At 39.0% G+C, this 21,955-nt stretch overlaps 1 protein-coding gene across 11 annotated transcripts in view; it reads right to left on the bottom strand.

Moving 5' to 3' along the window:
• Positions 1–3,587: 3,587 nt before the first annotated feature.
• The window catches only part of LOC116156970 (uncharacterized), an 80,065-nt gene continuing 61,697 nt past the window's right edge, over positions 3,588–21,955 (bottom strand). For 8 of the 11 annotated variants that reach the window (XR_010383771.1, XR_010383772.1, XR_010383776.1 and 5 more), the window contains 3 exons: positions 19,189–19,365; positions 18,110–18,257; positions 12,070–15,104 (listed from right to left, as the gene is read on the bottom strand). The gene's annotated coding sequence lies outside the window, so the exon portion shown is untranslated. Of the gene's footprint in view, positions 3,650–12,069; positions 15,105–18,109; positions 18,258–19,188; positions 19,366–21,955 lie in introns of those variants that run through there. The other 3 variants (XR_010383769.1, XR_010383768.1, XR_010383770.1) reach the window with 3 other exon arrangements.

Below are 21,955 nucleotides of genomic sequence, written 5' to 3'. Positions count from 1 at the left end.
AATGTGGCCCTGAAATTCAACGTATTTATTTTCAGTTTCTCAGAGCTTTTTGCAATATTATCTTCCCAGAAGCTTTTTTTTTCATGATTATTTCATACTCAAATATATGTTTGTGGGGGAAGAAATAGATTGAGGGAAAAATCCTTTCAAATTTTAGGTAATCTAAATAATGTTGATGAGAAGAGAAACATTTCTCTACAGCTGAAATATGTACAAACACACACACCACACAGAGAAATGCATGCATTCTTTGATAAGCCCCTTTCATTTTCCTGTGAAGTGAAATTGCTTCATTTCCTTATGAAGAAAAATGAAATGTTAGTGTTGCAATAACATGGAATTATCGTATTTGCTTGGTATCCACCCACAATTATTTTAACATAGTGTTAGAACAGCATTCTCCTTCCTGCTTTCCTTTTCGCATCAGTAATGCTGCTCTCTCCTGGCTTCTTTTCTCTGTCTCTCTGTCTCTCTGTCACTCTCTGTTTCTGTTTAATTGCTTTAAATGTTGGTGTTTCCCAGAAGTCTCTAGTCTTCAGTCTCTTTCCCTCAAATTAAAAATGCTCCCTCCTATGGGTGAGCTAATCCAGGCTCATGACTTCAAGCACCACCTCAATGCCAACAATGCCCCAACCTTCACTACCGGTCCTGTGCTCTCTCCTGAGCTTCAGACCCGCCCAGGAGACGTCCATGTTTGGCTGTCCCACAGGAGCTCGAAAGCCGACATTCCCAGAACAGATTGCATCCTGTTCTGTCCGGATACCTCCTTGTCCCCTGCCATTTTCTTCCATCCCACAGAGAGCTGCTTATCCTTACCTTCACTTTCCCTTTTGCCTCCACATTTAATCAGTTGTGTTTTGACACATCAATTTCCTTAAAATGATTCAAATCCATCCATGTCCTTCCATCCACTCTGCTACCATTAAGTCCAGGATATATCACTGGGCTCCTGGATTATTGCACAGCCCTTCTATCCAGAGTGGTCTTTCCAGACTGCACTTCTGACCACACCACGCTCTTGCCTAAATCCGCCAGTGGCCCCCTAGTACCCTCACAATGAAGTCCAAATGTCTTACCGTGGCCCACAAGACACCCCTCCACATCCTCATTCTGGTCACTTCCCCATCTTTCCCTCCTGTGGCCCTCTGCACATCATGCTCTGTCACCTGGCACGTTCTTGACCCCATCCCTGCTTGAATAACCTTACCCCTTCTTTAAGACTCAGTAAAGGCATCATCCTTCCAAGAAGCCTCCCCCCCCAACCCCCCCGCCCTCGTCCGGATGTGATACACCTGTACCCCTGTTTTCACTCCCATTATGCAGTGCTGGCTTACTCGTCAGTCTGAGGAGCTCTTGGCAGACACACACATCTTTTTATTGCTGAATCCTCAATTCAAGTGTTTAGAGAAGGGCCTAATTAAGTCAATGGATGGCATTTGCCTCTCCCTACTCTCCTCAGCCCACTTTCTTAAGAATGGTTTCTGTTCTTACAAAATAAGATTATATACGCCAGGACCCCTTTCAGCTCCAGGATCAATGATTCTATTGCTCCAAATGCCTGTTAACAGCTGCAGGGTGGTAGAGAGTTCATAGTCCGGGTTTGAATTCTGGCTCTGTCACAGCTCTTTGATCTTGAAATATTTGCTTAACCTTTCTGAGCCTCAGATCCTTATATATAAAACAGGAATAGTAATACCAATCTTAGGTAGGTATGAAGAGGATTGGGTAAAATGAACTTAAACAATGTTCTCCTCAGTCTTCCCACCGGTTAAGAGAGTCGGTATTCAAATAGCCCCTTGTTAAACAAATCCTGGCTCCATCACTTACCCCTGTACAATCCTGGTCCATCAGGTTTATGCACAGAGCTTTGATTTTTTTCATTTATAAAATGACAACGACACCTACATTATGGTGTTTTAAAGGTCATTGAGACGATCCATATAAAGCTTTGCAGCATGTGGGTAGAGTAGGCACTCAACCAGTGTTATTGGGCTCTGTGACGATGATGGTAAAGAAGACAAACGAGGAGGAGGAGGAGGGGAGGAAGAAGAAATATGCAAAGCCAGACAGTAATTGGCTTTCAGTGGAACCTACTCCTTTTTCTCTTTCCCATTCCATTCATGGTTGGCTAACGCTCCATTTATCCAACTCTAAGGTCAAATGCCAGTACAACAAAGCTGTTGCCCAACTTCCCCCAATGAATGGGAATCTTCTTGTATTAAATAATATCAAAAACTTACTACATTTTAAGTAACGTAGCTTATTTCTATTCCACATACATGATGACGTACAGACACAACTCTCAGAAATAAAGGTCATGTAAAAAATGGTGTCAGATTATTTCCTCACATTTTTTTCTTGCCAGCACCATTATAAAATCATAGTAGGGGGTCCTATCCATGGGGACCTGCATGATGTAGAAATGGGGAGTTTGCAAGCTTCTAGTGGTTTTATAGAGAGAGTCTCGCCATCCCCGTGACCTAAACTCTTACCCCTGAGGTGGCTGGTCCACATTTCCTTATTTCACCGTTTACTTATTTTCTCCGCTGAATCATCATGAATTTACTTTTCTCACTCTTCATTCCAGTTATCTATTGCCCCATCACAGATTACCCCCAAACTCAGTAGCTTTAAACACTCTTTTTATTTCACCCATGACTTGTGGCTCAGGAATCTGGGAAGGGCCCGTCTAGGTGGTTCATTTCTGATCCTCGTGGAATTGGTTGGGGCAGCTGGACCTGGAGGACCCATTTCCAAGACACCTTCCTCACTCACATCTCCGGTGCCTCTGTGTTCCTTGGCCTCTCTCTCCGCAGGAATCTCTTCCTCCAGGACCTCCCCATGTGGCTTGGGTTCCTCACCGCCTGATGGTCTCAAACAGTCTCACCTCTTAATTAGTGGTTGGCTTCCTAGAGGCGAGCAGTGGATGCTACCAGGCCATTTAAGGGCTACACACGGAACTCATATGGCATCATTTCTGCCATCCTGTAATGGTCAAAGCAGTCACAGGCCTGTCTAGATTCATAGAGAGAGGAAATAAACATCACTTCTCAATGGAAGGAATGCCCATCATTAATCAGCCACATTCCTATTCTCCACGTTCTGTTATGACTCCACTGCAGTATTTATATAACATTTTCGGAGAATTGCCTTCCATTCCCTAAAGTTTCTAACTTTTCCTGAATTAAAATCAGGATCCACACATGCAGATTTGTTTACGCAATTAGCTCTGTTCAGTGACTAGCGCTGGGCAATAGTACTATCTATCAGGGAAGACGGCTATTAACCAATCATATAGTTAAATACTTACAATCTAAGTTCTAGAAAGTAAAAGGATTGGGTCTCCCTTGCAGGTACAATAACAGAAATCCCATCTGTCTGGGAGATCAAGGGTGGCTTTCCTGGGGAGGTGACTTTTGAGCCGAGACTTGAAGGATAGGTGAGTATTAACTAAGATTGGAGAGAACATTCCAAACCAAGGGTGCCCTACAGATTTAATGATGTCTTACCTGAGAGTCTTCCAGACTCAGAGAAATCAGCATAGAAATCACCCTAAGAAAACACTATCTGGTCGGGCGGGGGCGGGGGCGGTGTAGAGCTCAGCGGTAGAGCGCGTGCTTAGCATGCACGAGGTCCTGGGTTCAGTCCACTTAAAAAAGAAAAGAAAATACAACACATCTTGGTGGTATTACAGACAAGAGTGTAGTTTAAATGTAAATCAAGAGTAAATTATCCCAAGATTATCCAATTCTTTAGAAATGATATATGATCCACACTGCTATCCCCATTAGTCTTATATGTACACAAATAATTTTGTGTGTGTGTGTGTATATATATATATATATATATATATATATATATATATATATATATACATATTTCAACTTTGATGTGAAAGCTAGAGGAAAATGGTAATTTGTGTTCATACAGATCAAATATGTAACTACTTATTAAATTTTGCAGAGAACTTATTTAAACATCTCAGCAAATCAGTATATGCATCAATATAACATGCTGTACAGATTATCTATAAATTGCTGATTTGGGATATTTTATGCTTTTATATCCTAGTACATAGGCTTTGATTCTCTGTTCAGTTCTTAAGTTATTTTTAATGTATTTATTATATTTGAAAACATTGACTTTTATTATATTTGAAAAAATATGCCATCTGCCAACTCAAAAATGGAAAAAAAATGAAAAAGGCCTTTAAAGAAAGACTTTTTCAAAAATATAGAAAGAAAAAAAGCAAGGAGATTGCCTTGGAAAGTAATTATTTTCTTGTGGGGAATGCTATGATAGATAACATCGTTTTAGGAGGAAAAGGGACAGGAATATTACATAGAAAACTCAGAATCACAGTTTTCTGGAAAACCCATGGGTTCCCACAAAAGCCCACTGGATGCAACTTTAAGAGAAAAGAGGTTTCAAATCAATTTGCTTTTTGCCAAGAACTCTTTGTGACTTCCTAATTAATTTTAGGGATTACGCTTTCATTGTGTTCCTCCTTTCATGACTTAGTTAATGTTTCCTGACCTTTACAGTGTTGTCTGTCTCATTGCAATATCGTTCTGAATCTCATTGGAAACGGTCAGTGACTGGTAAGGTGCGGATCAGGAGAAGAGGCTGGGCTTGTCAGGAAAGGCTGATGAATGTCAGTGGGTGAAGAACGAGCGGTTAACATTTTGGGGACCAGTCTCAGGACTTTTTATCAGTCTATAATATCACATTCTATATAATTTTATATTACTTTATATATTTATTCTAAGAAATATGGTGAAAATAATACACCTTTAAAAAGGAATTATATTTTCATTGCCTTTTGAAAGTTTAAACATAATTGTTATTTTACTTTTATTTGTGCTTGGTTTTTTTTAAAGATTCATGGTTTGTTATAGCCAAAGAGGTAGGAATTGAAAAGCTGCAAGTAGTTAAAAACCTGAGATTATTTTTCCTTCCTCTTGTTTTTCTTTTATAAAAACACCAGAAGGAAATCAAATGCTTAATTAAATCAAACGAATTAGCTGAACACTAATATTACCATGACCAGTGTTTGCACCACTAATTGCTGATTGAGTATTACGACAATGTTCTCTCAGTCTGAAAGGAGAATAGTTTTGGTCACAAATCAAAACAGGCAGTGTTAGTTCTACATGGTTTGGGAACGGCCATGCTGGGGGGAGAGCCCGTGTAAGTATCATCAAAACACGAGACTATTGAATATCACTAGTTCGGTTTGCTGGGCTTTGTTTTAATCCCTTTAGGGTGAAAATGGTGCGTGCAGCTCCCTTCTGCTTGTCCCTGCTTGGGGGGAGTCTCTTGGGCTGGGCTAATCACATTTCCTGGAAGAGTTCACATAGATCTGATCTGGGAATGTCCAGAAGTGACTATATGCACCTTAACACATACTGGCATCTAAGAAGATAGTAATTCCTTGTCACATTGTTCTAAAGCAGACATTCAATTAAATTCAGAGAGCACATGTCTGCTCTCACAGGAACAACTGCAAACAATTAAAAGAGAAAACAGAACACACAGCAGAACAGCTACTTCTTCGGAGGAGTGGGAGGATGAAGCCAACGCGGAGAGAGCAACACTTCTATCTGTGGGTCAAAGGGTGGCAGAGTCTCAGTTCAACTTAGAAGTTCTTCCAAGACTCCCTCTCTCGGCCCCTCACCTCCCCAGGCGCTCCCAGCCCTGCGTGGCCTCTCTCAGCTGCTCCCTTCCAAAACCAAGATGTACTCATGCTGGAGTTCATGCTTTCAGATTCTCCCTAAGCATCTCATTAAACCCGATAAACTGGTTTGTGCTAGGATTTTAGTTGATGAAAATAACTTTAATCAATTCAGTACCTTTTTGTTTAGTGACTAAGTGTGCTAGGCACTGTGGCTGATCATCTGCTTAAGAAACAGGTTCTGTATTCACTTAAAACATTGGGAACCACTAGGGAGCAGTTAAATAAATCATGTTACATCCATACCTGTGGGATCCTCTGTAGCCACTAAAAATAACTCTTTTGAAAATACTGCTTCCATCCATAATGGATGTTAACTAAACTTACTGTGGGAATCTTTTGACAATACATACATACATCAAGTCATTACGCTGTACACTTTAAACTTACAGTGTAATATGTCAATTATATCAGTAAAATTGGGAAAAAAAGAAAATAATGCTTTCATATGATCCCAGTTTTATTTTTAAAATGTGCATAGGCAAAAAAAAGACAATGAAATATAAAAATAACTTTAAAAGAGTAAATATAGAGTAGTTATCTTTATATGTGATTGTTATTTTCTTCAAACTTTTATGTACTTTCCAATTTTCTTCAAAGAGCATATACTTGTGTTATAATCAGAAAATAAACAATAAACATTTTTAAGACCATTTCTCCCTGCAAGAGTTGTCAGTCTTGTCCAGATGATACTAGATTAAAATCTAACTATTATGTGTATTATGTTATGGTAGGTGTTATAATTTTGACCAAGGTATTATGAAAACAACCAAGTACCCAGATAGGTGATGGGGTATTTAATACGCTGCTGCCTCCAGTAATTTTGTAAAATTCTTCAGAATTGTAGGAAATACACAGTTCACAATTCCTTATCCAAAAATCTTTGGTGCCTGATGTGTTTCAAAACTTAGACTAGTTTGGATTTTAGAACAGTGATATGATGAGTACATACGTTTACAAACACCCCCAGTGGGCCTGGGGCAGCATCCTATAATCCAACACATCAATATTCCCATTTAGTGAGATGGGAATCCCATTAGATGAGATCCCATTAAAATAAGGACGATAGTATTTCTCATCAGTTTAGGTCACCAAACTTATTGCTAGCAAGTCTTGCTTTCCAGAGCCCTTCGGACTTCTGAATTGCAGATAAAGGACCGTGGGCCTGGCTGAGAAACGTGGGGACTCAGCCTCACAGCCTGTGCAAGGTGTCATTTGCTATCTATTTCTCAGCTCCCGGCTCATTTGCTCTGACCATAGGAGTCCTAAACCTGACGTCTATTTACGTTGGAGTGTGTAATTGTGTTTGATCTTAGATATACACCCCAGGGATGAAGAATCTCCAGTTCTGTGCCTTGAAGACACACGTGCTTACGGGGTCTGGGATTGTTTTAAAGAAGAAAGAAATGTTGTAAAAAACACACTTTACAAACATTTAAAAGCACCAAGAAATAGGTCTTCTAAGTAGAAGTAATATTAACAGAGCTGGCAACAATGCATTTCTCAGAACTTTTTAAAGGTTGTCTCTAAGCCAAACATTTCCTAATCTCTCTTGGAAGAACACAGGCAGCTAAGTGACCAAAAGGCTGTGGTTTTAGACCTTAACTCTAAAACTGCTGAATTTATTGATAACATAGATAGTTCAGGGGAAATTTAATTGTTTGTTTGTGTATTATACAGAGACATACATATAAAATGTGGGGTTTTTTTTTCAACTTCTGTGGTGTAATGTGTGTAACGTCTGAGCTAATTCTGCACGCCACTGAGGACAAGTAGCAATTTCCATGAAGTGACAGATAAGCGGTTTTAGGGGGAAAAAGTGCCAAGGATGATTCATTTGAATTCAGCCTTAACAGTTTTCCTGCTGACGAGGCTGACAGAAGAGAGGATAGAACAAAGGTTAAATTCTTCACTTCTAGGAAACTGCTTTGTCTTTGGGGCTTGCTCTTCCAAGCTCTGCTAATAGACCAAGATGAGCCATTTAATTTTCTCCTATGGATACAAGATCTTACACAGTCAGACTTACCATACAGAGCTTTTGGCAGAAAAAGGAATTTCTCCATGGTTCTACAAAGCATGCATTCAATGAATGTTGATTTATTAATGCAAGTTGACCATCAAGACCTAAATTCCACAATAATCCCTCAAAAGAATGATTTACCTACCATTACCACTTTCTCTTTGAGCAACCTGATTACCAGAACTACCAGTATTTAGAAAATTGATTGGTCTGACCTCCTGTATGCCTTTTCAGCCTCTGGCTGGAGTTGTAAAAGCAGAAACATGGCCCTAGGGCCAAAGCAGGTGAGCAACGTTAGAGACATGTGCACTCTATGAGTCGCTGGGAGTTGGCTATTTTGAACATTTTCATCACTGCTTTCACATAATACTAAGTTCTCCTCAACAACTGATACAGGCTACTGTGTGCTGTGAATAGTACAACCAGAGCATCAATGAGTTTTTTTTTTTTTTCCACATTAAATTCAGTTATCAGCCTACTGTAGATTCCTTTCTTAATCATCATCACATTAAAAAATTGTTAGCTGTTTAGTGCTATGTAGGTGCCATAAAAAAATAAATTAAGGACAGTTGGGTCTTTTCTTTTAGGACCTTACAATTTTGAACAGATGATGACAACAAAGAGAAACATAAGATCTACAATAAACAATTGCATGAACTAAATACATAAAACATCAAACTGTGAACAAACAAGACAGTCAGCCTAGGTAGACTCTTAGCTGATGAATGAAGAGGCAATTATAGAAGCAACCCACAGAGAAGTGGCTTTTTAAAGTGCCTAGTTATTTAATTAAGACACTCTTTACTAGAGGAAGGCAAAACCAGAGATTTTGCAGATTTGGTGACTGCAAAACAACTAAAATTCCAGGGTGGGAGAAATATTCCAGAGATTCTTCTTCTTCTTTTTTTTTTTTTAATCTCCAAAACTTGCAAGAAATGGCATCAGAACTCCGGTCCAGCAAATTCTGTTAGATTTAAGTTTCGCCTTCAGCTTTGACTAAGAGCAAACATGCTATTTCCATTGAGAAAAGTGTCAGGTTATGCTCAAATGTGTATTGGACTCAGGCTTGTGAAAGTGCTCATTACTATAAAAAATGTTTTGTTTTGTTTTGTTTTAGTTGGACACAAATAATATTTTAAATGAAAAAATAACCACAATCTCCAAAACAAAAAAATTATTACATGTATTACCGTGGCATTATTTTACATTTTTGCAAAACAGAGGATAGTTGAATTCTCCTATCTCCTCCTGCATTCACGCTATTACAAACTTTGTTTTTTTAAAGTAACAATGTTATATATTTGAGGAGTACAATGTGATGGTTTGTATACATATGCTTAGTGAAATAATTACTACCGTCAAGCTAATTAACGTATCTATCTCCTAACACGGTTAGCAATGTGTGTGTGTGTGTGTGTGTGTGTGTGGTGAAGCCACCTGAAGTCTATTCTCTTGGCAAATTTTGAGTATACAATATAGTGTCATTAACTACAGTCATTAGGCTGTAATTAGATCTCAAGATACTATAGAAAATGAATACTAACATATTAAATATACCAGTGGACACAGTTCAACAGCATCAGTAGGACAATTAAAGTCAATGAATTCTGAAAACAAACTATTATGAGGCCATGTTTATATAAGTCCATCTTAATAGGGGAAGCTCAAGCATTTATTTTGTCTACTTTGTTTAGGGTAAACTGAATTAACAAGAGATAATGGGCCTAATTCTAAAATCTGTCTCACTCCTCATAGCTTATTGCCACAGTTGAAAGCCTCCAAAATCAGCCCCTTTAGTTTGGAAAGCGATGTCCTTCAGCTAGAAAACATTAATTACTCGTTTTCTGCAAATTTCACATTTTAAAAGAACATCTTTGAGAAAGACATAGGAGAAAGCTATCTCACTACGAAGTGGCACCGATTCCCCTGCTCTCTGGCAAGCAAATGCGGATCTGAGGTTCTAGCCGAAGGCTCACTTCCACAGGGTGACTTCTATAGATATGCAACTTACTTTACCACAAAGCATAAGAAATGTGGTTTTCTGGAGATAAGGATGAAAATCCACTGGATGAGACCTGTCATCTACGCTTTAGAATGTTAGGAATAAAACGCTCTTCAACAGAGGAGATCCTCATAGAGATGCCTTAGTTGGGGATGCCCAGCACAGTTTTCAAACCACACACCAAAGATATCTACAAAATTGAAAGCCATCCAAAAAATCAAAAGGCTCACGGAGAATTGTCCTGACCGAATTCAGCTCTTACAAATCAGTGAGGGGCTGAATAACACACTGACAACACAGAGTTAGAATCCTCCTGTGAAACATTTCTCCTAAGCATTGGATAAGATTTTATTAGAGAGTAGTATATTTTTGTCTTTAACATTTCAACCAGACTGTATATTTATTCATTCATTCAACCATCAAGTGCCTACGGGGTATCAGCATTGGGAATGCAATAGGAATAAGCTATTTCAAAAAGACACCTGCACCCCAATGTTCATGGCAACACTACTTACAATAGCCAAGTCATGGAAACAACCTAAATGTCCATTGACAGATGACTGGATAAAGAAGAGGTGATATATTTATACGATGGAATACTATTCAGCCATAAAAATGACAACATAACACCATTTGCAGCAACATGGATGTCCCTGGAGAATGTCATTCTAAGTGAAGTAAGCCAGATAGAGAAAGAAAAATACCATATGAGATCACTCATATGTAGAATCTAAAAAAAAAAAAAAAAAAAAGAACATAAATACAAAACGGAAACAGACTCATAGACATAGAATACAAACTTGCAGTTGCCAAGGGGGTGGAGGGTGGGAAGGAGTAAACTGGGAGTTCAAAATCTGTACTGACAGGCATAGGTAGAATAGATAAACAAGATTATACTGCATAGCACAGGGAAATACATACAAGATCTTATGATGGCTCACCACAAAAAAGAATGAGACAGTGAATATGTATATGTTCATGTATAACTGAAAACTTGCGCTCTACACTGGAAATCAATGCAACATTGTAAAATGACTATCACGCAATTAAACAAAAGTATACATATAAAAAATAGGAACAGCTGATGGCCCCTGAACCTCTTGAATCTGATGGAAGGAGCACATAGAAAATCTCAGTGGGTTCAATAAATATAGGCTGATGTCAGGGAAAGCACTCATCTCCGTTTAGGGGTGCTTCATCAAAAGGAACAAATAGGAGGGTGGTCCAGGCAATAGAAATGACATTTACAAAGGCTTGGAGACAGGAAAAAAAACCCAAAACACTCTAGGGTCCTGGCAAAGCAGCTTAAATTGAGTAGATGGGGGTAGAAAGACAGGTGAAGGCTAGATGGCCAATGGAGAAGAAATCTTTGACAGATGTTAAACAGAAATGAAACGATCAGAATTACATTTAAGGACAACTCGTTGGGGTAATATGATATAATGTCTCTAGAACAACTGGATGCTTAATTGTCCAAAGTAAGTTGCAAGAAAAGTTCCACGGAAGAGACATTGACCTCTTTCAAATGAATGACTAGATCCTTTTCTCTGCAGTTGCATTCTTGAATATAGGACCATCAACTGAGGGAAGCTGAAGGAGAGGCACTACTCTCGGAGACCATCCGGGCATCGATGAGAGAGTGCTTGAGAATCTGGGGCCATCATCTTTCAATCAAATGCGTGTCACATGGGGCACTTCCAGCTCTGCTGGCAGTAACCAATGTAGATCCAAGAGAGGGGCAGTAGACAATAAGAACTGTCTACATTGTCATGGGGAGTATTAAGGAACTGTCTGAGAAAGCAGTTTAATACAATTAATAGTTCATATTCCTTCATCTTCTTCAAACTGTGCCTGCATCAAATGTCACCTTCTGCTATAATTATTCTGCTAACCAGCAATCATCTTTCAACATAACCAGTATTTTCCTTATTTCAATATAATCTTGTTTTTCCAAATAAAATGTTTTTGTTATCATTTTAAAAATAAATTTTACTAATTTAGTTTCTTGAAGTAATAGCACATTCACATAGTTCAAGCATCAAAAGTATAAAAGATGTTTAGCGATGTCCCCTTTCCAGCCCGGTCTTCTATCTGCCAAGTTCCTTTCTCCCCAAAACAAGTAACCAACATTATTAGTTTCTCCTTTACTTCAAAGGACTTACCTACTCATATAGATTATTTTCTCTTCTTTTTTTTTTTTTAAACTTCAATAGTGCACGGTTTTGGCATTCTCTTACCACCCCTCCTTTAAAAATAAATCTTGGAAATTGTATTAGTCAGCTCAGGCTCCCATAACAAAATCCTTACACTGAGTGGCTTAAATAACAGAAATTTATTTTCTCACATTTCTGGATAGTGGAAATCCTACATCAGGGCGCCAGGACGATCAGGTTCTGGGAAGGGCTCTTTTCCTGACTTGCAGACAGCCGTCTTCTCATTGCATCCTCACGTGGCGGAGAGAGGCAGCAAGCTCTCCAGTGTCTCTTCTTATAAGGGTAATAATCTCACTGTGAGGGCCCCACCTGCATGATCTCAGATAACCCTAATTACCTCCCAAAGACCCTGCTTCCCAATCACACGGCAGCGAGGGTGGGGGTTAGGGTTTCAACATATGGACTCTGGGGAGACACAAACAATTCAGTCCACACAGAGATCAGTCCACGTAACACGCAAGGAGCTTCCCTCTTCTTTTTCACAGCTGCTCAGTGCACTGCTGTTACATCCCATGTCTTTAAGGGTGAAACTGGGAAGACTGAAGTTGACTTTAATCATTCTTTGTTAATAGAATCAGCAGAAATAAAGTTAGAGATTGGAAGGTGATGTTCCTGACGAGGGTCCGCATAAGCTGGAATTATACTCTGATGATTGCTAGAAAAGCATCAAAACTCAAGCAGTATGTTTAAAGTGCATTCATTAGCTCATCATTAGAGCCTCAAAACCTCAGCTTTCTAAATCAAATACATTCGAAATGTTGTCCTATATGAAGATACTGACTTATCTGAAGATGCAGATTATGTTGGTAAGACACATGGCTGTGAGATGTATTTCTGTCACGTCACTGCTGACAAACAATAGTCAGCTTACACCCGTTACTAATTAGACGTGTTATGCAGGCCATTCTCAACGCATCAGTGTCCACTGGGGTTATGAGAAGGGTGCTTGTGTAGAAGATTTAGTGATCTCTGTGGTTAAAGTTCAAAGGGTTATTCACCTCAGAAACAGAAAAAGATGAGGAAGAAAGGAAGAAGTAGAGCCACAAAATACTTCTGGACAACCTCACTGAAAGCAGAATAATAGACTGTGTGCTGCTCCAGCAGCTGGAACCGTACTGCCTGAAGGAGGAGAAGGCAGAGACAAGAGACAGAGTGAAGGCAGGTGAATAGGAAAATGTGTCCTTAAAATATGGCTTAAATTGGAGTCAGGTCTAGGGGAGGGAGGGGAATCAAGATGGAACCAAGGCCTCAAGCCTAAGTGACTGGTAGAGATGTTGGCTGAGATAGGGCAGAAGATATTTCAGATGGGATTAGAGTTGATTTGAGCACACATTGTGTCTGGGTGCTACTGATTAATATATGTAGGTTAAAGTTTTCAGCAGGCATTTAACAAAGAAGTTGAAGTGAAGAGAGAGATCTGGGAATTCTTTCAAGAAGTATTTATGAGAATGAGAAAGAGGGGGGCAGGAGGAGACAGAGCAAGGACAGAATGATGGGGACCATCATTTAATGATCATCATTTAAGATGATCATTAAAATATGAGTGGTCAGAGAGAGAGAAGGTGAACCAAAGTAGTGAGTGAGGTTATAGAAACCAAAAGAGGAAGGCATGGTCGACTGCGTCACAAGCTAGAAGAAAGACAAGCAATGATATGGACCCCAGGTCATTGAGTTAGGAGAATGAGGTCAGATTTTAAGATAATAAGTAATGAGTTGAGTAGCAAGAAAGCAAAATCAAGAAATATTTATACTGACTTTTTTTTTTAGAAGATTGTGGAGTGAAGGAGAAAGATCAGAAAGCAATGATATTCCATCATGGCTATATTCCACTTTAGAGCAACCGTGTGCTTCCTCATATATTACCCCTTTTGATGGTATCTCAAGGAGATAGTATTGTAGGCAGGTAAGTGAGGAGACATGCGTCAGAGAGCAATAACTGGAGCTACAAATAGAAGATGAAGTAATGGATGGAGTTAGTTTTCTAAGGAGGTGAAAGAGAGAAGAATTTGGTGCTGGAAAAGGTTAGGGATATCTCTGGTTTTGAGACAGAAAGAAGAAAAAGTGAGTCAGTGAAAAGACAAGGGCATTTGGAGGTAAAAATAGTTTAGAAAGATTCACGATTCAAGATCTGAAAGTAATCAAGGTAACCTTGAATTGAGAGCCCAACTGATAGGAGAAATGTGAAACGAGTGCAGAAGTGATGATGCTGGCATAAAAAGTCAAAACACTGACTCTTTACTCGTCACAAGCTCTCCAGATCTCTAATACAATACAACAGTCCTCCCACTAATATAATAGTGAGTGGACACTGAAGCACTGGGGCCAAAAGCAAACAGCTCAATGTCTGCAATAACCCTGGCAAAGACTTCAGGAGACGTTCATCCACTATTGAATTCAATTTATGTCTGTTTTGAGGTCCCATCCTCAGCCCACTCTACAGGAAGCAAAAACATTAAGCAAAGTGTTAGAATAATGCATTCCCACAGGACAAAGCACCCTGAAGGTTTTCAAACAACAGTGATGTTCATCTGTGGTGCAGCCCTCAGTCACCCTCTTTAGAGGGTCTACTTTTTCTAAGATAGTACCCAAGTGTTTGTAACTTTCTCTATTAAAATGTCTGCATACTAAGAAATAAATTTAAGTTGGTACTCTATGAGCTAACACACTGGGAGACAAAAGTATAATAGTTTTCATTTCTTGGCTGAAAAGTCCACATGACATGTCCTATCAGACTTTGTGGAATCTTAGCCAGCTATCCTGAGGTTCTAGCTTCTTGGCTTTTTAAACCAACTTTAACAAAAACACATTAATTATTCTATTACCGCTCATAGAAGATAAAGGTTACTATCTTTGTGTGCCCAATGCATCTCTTTCCATGGGAAAAAATTCTAATGAAAAGCATGGATGCGTGCTCTCAGTTGGACCAATCGTATTACCCCGTCTTCCTGGCTGTGATAGGTTTGGGGGAGAATATGTGACCTAAGTTGGTCCAATGCAACTCATGCTTGGGATTGTTTTCAGGCTGGAGTCAGAGAGGAAGAAATCTTCATCTTTGCTGGTTGAAGAGCTGTTTGGATGAGATGAAGAGACCAAGGTTGCTCAGAGCCACGTTCCCCATGGCGTGGAGAAAGCCGTCTGCAAAGAGCACCAGACACACTAGTTAGAAATAGTGTGAGCCCCGAAAATGTTCCTGCCACAGGTCCTGCACACCTCCGGGACCAGCTCCCTACATCCCGTGTTGGGTTATACCAGCCAACGAGTTCTCCTTTTCGCATGGGCAAGTTAGGGTTCAGTCATTTGCAAACCAAAGTGGCCCAACTAGGGCACAGAATACCTTACACTCACAAGGTGTGCAAATATATGTTGATTATCTGGTTGCTTTGATGTAGTGCTTTTTCTGTACCTTTTTTTGTGACCTACAATTTCACTCTCAATAAAGCTTAATCAAATGTAAGGTGGCAATTTTCCAGTAATAAATGAGTGCCCTAGCCCCTCAGCGTTGGCCAACATTTAATATGTCTGTGTTCAATTTCTTAACTTGTAAAATATGGCAAATAATAACAGCAGCTACTTGTTTAGCATCTACTACATTCCAGGTACTGGCCTAAGGCTGAATATATACTGTTCTATTTCCTACAGCAATTTTGTAACATGTGCATAATGATTCCCATTTTATAGATGAGAAAGCTGAGATGCAATGAGTTTAAACAAACTGACCAAGGTCACATAGCTTGAGTGACAGAATTCGGATTCATACCCAGGTTTGTCTGAGCCTGTACTCTTTCCAATGTCCTGTGATGCCCTTCTTATTCAAAAAGCTTATGTGTATGATAAAATAATGCAGGTAAAATTGACTTAAAAATAGAAAATAGTAAAAAGAAATCAACTGACAACAAAAAATGTGAAAGTAAGACCAAATATTAGCAAGGAAGATTTAGATTAAAGAGAACATTCTGACTACCCCAATTACAGCATTTAGAAAGAGTAATTGGAAAAATGAGTGCTGAATCTCATACAAATGAGAAATTTTATGAAGACAGAAAGTGCAGCCAAGATTCTGTTCCATGTCTGAAGCCTCAGTAAAACTCACAAGGACATATGTAAGCAAGTTTTGCTAGGGAGAACCAAACCTCATTTTTCATTTTCCCCCTTGAACCATAAGAACTTAGAACCTGGCATTTCCTTTGTGGTCTTGTTTATGAAATGTACTTATAAGATATGAACATTTTGACTTACATATCTGGATGCTAATATCAGTAGTGTTTGAAAGGAGTAAACATATAGTCAGGCTGTCCATGTACCATTCAAATATATGCAAACCCTATTTTTGCATAAGTTTAACTAAAAGAAGGAAAGACCAGGTCTATGTATTGAATGACATTTTGTAATAAAACTCTCATGTCTTCAGACTACAATCACTATTTCAAACAAATTCAAGGAAACCATATTATGAACTATCTGCTTTATGCCCATTTTATTCATTAGACTGTGAGTGCTTTGGGCATAGAAATTGTGTCTTACTCATCTTTTTATCTCTAGAATCTAGCACAGGTGAAATATGGCATAGGTTATGTTATCATTTGCATGGGTCCTGGGAACTTTAACTTTCATGGACCTCTTCCTCCATAAAAAATATTAAAAATTACATTTTATTATCATGTCGCTATAAAGATGAATATACTAGTATTACATAATTTAATAACATTTTCTTTGTCCTAAAATTTTATTTTTTTCTATTGATTTGGAAAGAAATTAAAATATTTGCCCAGGTCCCTAGAAGTATTGTGGGCTCCAGGTGCTACGCCTACCTTGCCTGTGGACAAGTCAGTCCTGACATGTGCTAAATACAGTTTTGTTGAATGAGTTAAATGATCTTAAATTAACATATATCTGATGGAACTGATTCTTAGAGCTTCTATTCTGGAGTAACTTTCAGCTTAAAATAGTTTTCCAAAGCAACTAATTAATGAAATCACCACCAAGTGCTAATATTCATTTAATCTGAAGCCAACTACTGAAATGTACCACTGTAAAAAAAAATTAAAACCCAAGAGCAGTGTGGAAGAAGCCTGTCAAAGTGGCAAAATAAATATTTTAAAATAATATCAGAGGTTGCTGTAATTTTGAACAAATAACAGCTCATCTCTTAAATAGTGAAAATTAAATATTTTCTTTGTTTAAATTCTGACATTCCAAGAGAGTTAGTTCAAAAGTTTGATACTCAAAAAAATGTGGATTTATACTTGGAGCCACATAGTTATTGACTATAATTCAGTTAAACATGTGCCCAGAATGCTGGCCCTGCTGCCTCTCACAACATTGCTTTTGGAACTCAGCACTTCTCCACTGTTGTTTCCACAGACATTTTTTTTTAATAGAAAATTGATTGATGAAATCTTAGGCAGGAATAAATGCTAATGCATATAATAAATTAAAATGCTGTCATTTTATAAGAAAGGTTTATTGGCTAACTGTGCTATTTCTTCTAGTAATTCAAAGTCTAGTGTTTAATTTACAGAACGAAATGTGGAAATCAATTATTCAGGCAGAGTATGGTAAAACTGATTTTCACAATTATGTTTTGGGAGGCAACCAGAATGACTTACCCACTGACTTAAAATGTAGTCATACCTGAGCGGTTTATTCCCCACTTCAAAACTGTATTGAACGATGTTCAAACTATGAGAAAGCATTTATGCACTGCCCAGAGAGCATTGTGTGCAAATTAATATCTGGAGAATAATTCAGATTCACCCTTCCAAAAAGGGTATCATACATATAGAGTCATGCTAGTATTTATGGGATGGACATTTACCGGAACAGCTCTTAAAGGCTACATAATAAAAGTGCATTAAAGCTGCCTAAATTAATTAACCATTGATACTGAAATGGATTCAGCTAATGAATTCTGCCTCCCCAGAAAGTGCCCTCTTTTAACAATACAAAAAAAAAAAGCAAAAAACATCTTTTTCCTTCTCTTTTCCATAACATCTAGCCACCCCTGGGCCAGCAGGAAAGAGAGGTCATCTAGTGAACAGACATTCTTGCTTCTCGCCTCCAAGGGCAAATGGGCTGCCTCAACAGCTGTCACATCCTGCTGCCCTGCGTAACAGGAAACCAGCCTAGAGTCTCATACTTACCTCCTGAATTGCATTACCTAACTGGCAGTCTTGCCAGACGCTTTAAATGCCTGTTGTATGTGAAGGCGGTGAAGGCTTCGAGGGGCTGGTGAACAGGGAGGGCATCTGGGTTTGGGAGGGGGCACTGCCCGGCTCAGCTCTCTGCCATCTGGAGATGAAACAGGCACAGAGGAGGAGAAGGAGGACACACAAGGTCACGCGGTCCACCTCATGCCAGCAGGCAGCATCACACCCCCGTGCACGGTTGAACCAATAAGGGGTCTTGTAATGAGGCTGCGAGTTTTGCAAAGGCACATAGTGGGAGCTTCAGAGATCTAGGTTGTGGACTCAATCACAGTTATTCAGTTTGCCTTTCAGTCGGACAAGCCTCTTGTTTTCCCACGTTCCCCATACGATGTCCGGCTCTGCCCATCTTATTGCTCGTGAGCAGTTCCAGCAGAGGGCAGGCAGGGGAAGGGAGAGCAGTCATGTATCACAGCAGACGATCTAGAGTGCTCTGAACGTTAAGGCAAATTTTCTGGATTACTAAGAGCAACCAAAGTTTTTCTGTCCAAATTTTTTTTTCTACCTGTCTGTATAAAGTGTCACCAGTTCTCAGGGGCTTCTCTCTCAAGGAATTCACTGTCTGGTTTAGGAAGGCAAATTGAAGAAGTAGTGAGGAAGCCATGCTCTAAGGCCATCCCAAGCTATCCTCAGTAAAGTCATGGGTGTCAAGAGAAGGAGGAGAGGTCTTTGGGTGCTGAAGTGGGGGACAGCATTTCTAAATTCAAAGTGTGAATGGACGTAAACCATCAGTGCCACGCAGTGAGAGTTAATGCTTGGGCAAAAGTAATTGTTGAAAATTCTCTGACCAGGCCTGGGTGATGGCCTCACAGAGAGGGTGTTTAGGCATCCTGCTAGAATTCGGTTTATGTCAGACAGGTCTCATCAGATCTTAGCACCAGGACTTTGTGGTGATCAGCCAGAGCGAAGGGACTGGGCAGATTCAGGATTGGTTGGCATTCCAGAAGGAAAAAGATTCAGTATCTTTCCATATCATTCATTTTAACGTCTGTGTGACAGTGTCATGGGCAACTCACCACGAGGAGATCTTCATCAGATAAACAGGGCTGCAAAATTCGTAGCCAAGGAATGCGGGCTGGAGAGACACTCCCAGCCACAGCTGCTACCTCAACACCAGGACTGGCTGGGAACCAAGGAGACATGCTGAAACCAGGAGCCTCGGCGACGAGTGGCAATGTTACAGCCGCTTAATCCTGAAATGAAAAGTAATTGCTTCTGGCTTCAAGAATAAAGGAAAAACAAGATCAGCCTTGGCCGAATCACACTTTTTTTCCCCCCAAAAGCAACTATGGTATAGACCAAGTTCTAAAACCTGCTTGGTATTTGAAAATGTGAGGAAATGGATGTTTTCTGTCAATATAATTTAAATCCATCCAAGAGTACTGATATCTAAGAACCCTTGAATGCAAATGCATTTTTGATTAACATGATTAAGTCAAATGTGTTTACTTTTAGCTATAAGGGATGACATCTAAAATTTAACTTACTTGAATATAATTTTAGAAAGTTGATCTTCAAAATATATGTTGCTTTTTTAGGTGGCATTTCGTACTGAAAGTCTCAGCAGAAGTTGCCAGACCTGCTTTTCTATACAGATGAAACTGCAAATGGAGAAAATACGGAAGGAGGGGAAGGGTGTGGGATTTCAACACTTCTAGAATATTCTTGTGATGCAATTGTCTTCTCTATAAAAAAGAATTCATAAACACTCATAAAGAAACAGCTGTGAGTTTAAATTATTGTCAGAAGAATCTGAAAATAACTTTAACCCACAACCGAGTGAGTAATATCTATGTTTTTATTTGTTTACCTCTCAGGGGGCTACAGAATGGCAAATGTCAGAAGATGGTTTTTAGACAGACTCTCCATTTCCCTGAGAGCCAGGGAGCAATGCCAGAGTAAAAACAGCAAGAATGAGAGCAAAGAAATCTTGTCTTTTGTGTTCTAATTTTAAAATATATGTATTAATTGAAAATATTTGTGGCCGACGCACAATGAGGTGGAGAGAAGTAACTAAAATACATCTTATCTCCTAGAGCCATATAAAATTGCCTACACAAACAGCAATTTCACATGATTTCACCTAATACAATAAGCCTTCACAGGAGTCTTACCAACTAGTAATAACCAATAAGGGATTCAACCTGGTTTGCCCTCCTGCCATCATTCGGTACAAACACTAATATTATAAAACTAATATGACACACTCACAGCTTGTGTTTCTGCTTCATTAATTCAAAACAGAAGAAAATAATTCTTATACCAGAAGATTTTTGGATACCACCAGTTTTGGGGATGTCACCTACCAGAACAGCACTGTGACACTTACAACGGTGACTGCTTTCCCGTGAGCTGAGGGCTGGGGGACAGCTGGAAGGCCAGCCACCAGCCCAATAACCCGATGCACTGTAATCACAAACCTGAGGGCTTATTTTAGTCAAAGGTGTCATACAACCCATGAGGTAAAGGAACAGCCATGAACACCACCAAGAATGCAAAGAATGTCCACAGCTGATGAATCGTGCTCTCTACTGGGATATGACACACAGCCAGTGACCCTGACAGCCACAGTATTTCCAAAGAAAAAGGACTAGGTACTAGTAACACTTTGAAGTTTTTTTTTTAAAGCAGTTCTTTTTACACCAATACTCTACCATTCTGTGCCAAGAAGGGATACTGTGTGCTCACATGGTCTCAATTTTCTTTTCTACACTAAGCATGATTCAGATGTTAGCAAGGTTTCCATTCCTATTATAGAGAAGGCTTAGATAAGCTTTCTATTCTTACAAAATATGAGAGTATCCCAAGGAAATACAGATTTAAAGTATAATATAAGCATATATTTTAATGGAGATACACAGTGATTGCAAACATTTAGATGATGAGGAAGTGTATAATATGTTGTTGAACGCAGTTTTAGTCCAAATACGTCAGTTGCAAATTTAAGGCAATCTCAGTTTCATATGTTAAAAAAAAATTAAGATTACAAAAATGTAATCTCTTATGGTCAATATTATTAAAAGAAAATCACACAAGAAGATGACATATTTTCTTCGAATCCCCTTATTCCCATACCAGATGACCTTGAGAGAAAGAAAGATATTTCTTTGCCCAGAGATTTAAAGACAAGACTCATTCTTTAGTACCTGCATTTTGTTTTCTGGAGCTGGAATCCGAATAGCTGACAATTCAAATACAATTATCAGCATGGACCTGGGTGAACTAACCCCCAAGAGCCCTACAACTTGCTTTTTAGAAAGAAATGTATCTTTTCAAATTATACTTCATAAAAAGTGAAGTTTCATAAGATTTTAAAACATGGACTTAAAGAGGTTTTGTTTCTCCCATTCCCTTGCCATATTTGCCTTCTTCTCTGAGCATCAGCTCTCCTTTTTTTGGTGTAAATTTTGAGGAGATTCTGAGGCGTGGCCATTGGGATGGCACTGTGACTTCACTGAAGGATTGCTTCACCCAGCCCAGCAGGTGGAACCTGTAAAGAACTTCACAAACTACATTTGGAAAATACAGCAACAGAGAGTAAATTTAGGAAGTTTTCTAGGATTGCTCCAATGTCAATTTTATCTAATTTATTTAAAAGACAACTATTTAAAGCAAAAGCAGTAACAACTTGTGGGGCTTTTAACATGTGTAGAAGTATGATGTATGACAGTAATGGGGCAAAGGACAAATAGGGGAACAGGAAGTATACATTTGTAAGTTTTTGTACTACATATATAGTGATACAACATAAAATCGTAGTAGACTCTGCTAAATTAAGGGTGC

The sequence above is a fragment of the Camelus dromedarius genome, chromosome 14, assembly GCF_036321535.1.
Source record: "Camelus dromedarius isolate mCamDro1 chromosome 14, mCamDro1.pat, whole genome shotgun sequence".
Classification (NCBI taxonomy): Eukaryota; Metazoa; Chordata; class Mammalia; order Artiodactyla; family Camelidae; genus Camelus; species Camelus dromedarius.
Note: the sequence above shows the minus strand (reverse complement) of the source record. Positions and strands in the feature narration are given on the sequence as shown.